This window comes from Papio anubis, chromosome 12, assembly GCF_008728515.1.
Source record: "Papio anubis isolate 15944 chromosome 12, Panubis1.0, whole genome shotgun sequence".
Taxonomy (NCBI): domain Eukaryota; kingdom Metazoa; phylum Chordata; class Mammalia; order Primates; family Cercopithecidae; genus Papio; species Papio anubis.
In genome coordinates, this window is record NC_044987.1 from 31,846,935 (window position 1) to 31,848,980 (window position 2,046).

Here is a 2,046-nt window from a genome sequence, read left to right on the forward strand (position 1 = left end):
AACGAGACTCCATCTCAAAAGCAAACAAACAAATAAAAACTGAAGTACGGTTTAGCAAGAGATGAGAAAAAAAAAAGTAAATGTTCTGGAGCCACTTCCACCTGGACTGTATACAATTCACACTCTACCACTTGTTATCTCTAGCAAATTACTTGGTTTCACTGGGCCTCAATTTCCACATTTGTATTATAAAAAGGAGACATGTTTCCTACGGTTTTAAGGATTATGGAAGGCAATAAAAAATCCAAACAAAGCATCTGACATTCATCTGTCTGCTCAACATAATGGGCACCTGCTAGGATACTGATTAACTGATTATCATCATTAAGAGGGCAAAAAAGATAAGAGACTAAAACCCTAATCTCAAACCCAGGTCCATGTGAGAATTTTGCAAGCAGATAAAGTATAAATTACACTATGTTTAGTTATATTTTTTGCATTGTTTTTACGGAATGTGAAAAACACAGAAGTCTTTAAACTGCTAGCTGAATAAAGCCAAATAAGGTAACTCTTTTATAAATAGATGGCAAATCGTAAGCTGTTACAGTTATACTGTAAGCATCAGTATGTTATACTATACAGCAGCCCATGTTAATTTTTAAAAATATAAGGATAGCTTATTGGGACAGTTTGTTAAAAAAGCACAAGCTAAGGAGTCAGGCAGATTTGTGTTCAAATCTTACTTTGCAAAATTGCTGAAAGGATCAGCGCCAATGTGCTTTAAAGTATCCATTAAGGGTAGTTTGTATTACTTTGCTAAGGCTGCTATAAAGTACCAATGACTGGGTGGCTTAAACAACAGAAATTTATTTTCTTACCGCTCTGGAAGCTAGAAGGCCAAGATCAAGGTGTTGGTAGGTTTGCTTTCTTCTGAGGCCTCTTTCTCGGGTGTCTTCACATAGTCACCCCTCTGCATCTGTATCCTAATCCCTTCTTAGAACACCAATCATGTTGATTAGCAGTCAACTATATAATCTCATTTTACCTTATTTGCCTCTTTAACGGCCCCATTTCCAAATACAGGTACATTCTGAGGTACTGGCAATTAGGACTTCAACATATAAATTTGCGGGGGATACAACTGAACCTACAGCACATCTCAATTGTTTAAAGCATTTAGCACTGTATCTGGCAAACGGGATCCTCGATAGAGGAGCTATTACAAGCAAGATAAGAAAAAAAGAGAATAGTTTTTAAAAAGACTTAATAGTATCCTGTGACAACAAGGGGGATTGGTTTTATGACTTAGACATATTGGGTTGTTCTGACTAAAGGACTTCTAATTTGATTCCTTGAGGGTCCTAATTATCCCTTCAGCAATCATAAGTCCAGGATGAAAAGCAGAGAAAAGTTAACAATGTTTTAACATTGTTCTGAGTCTACTGAATTTGCGGGGGCGGGGAAAGAATTCCCTCTTTATATTCCCTCCATAATGGCTGGGAGTTTCTCTCGTGAGGTCTTTAATCTAGGTATATGCATTTGGACTTATATACATGTATCAGCATATCAGGACAGAAACAAAGGCAAGAGAAGAGACTGGGGGATACAGGAATTCTTACTCACTCTTCCCATGTGTTCTCTAAAGGAATCCAAAAGAGTTGTGAGGTGAGAAGAAAAAGGAAGAGTTTTTAACATTAGACTTCCTTATCCACCTGGCTTCAGAAGTCTGCCACAGAGTGAGATCTAAGAAAGGTCAAATATGGCTGGACCAAGAAAGGAGGTACTAACCCTTCATTGCCTGTATGCCGCCACCTCACCTCATCAACACCTATGCAACAAAGCAATTACACGATTGTCTGAAAATAATGCCTATTTATCTAATTTAAGAGTTTTTTGAAATTAACGTTGGATTCATTTTTCATCCAACATTGTATCTATAACATACAAAGCAACAAGAGACTGTCATCTAAAGAAATTTCACAGATAACATTATTTTTAAAACAATAATTTCTCATGAATGCAATTTTTTACTTAATAGCTGGCATTTGAGTACAATGAAGACACATGAAAATTACTTTTTAAATCAGGACAGAAAAAATATTCTGG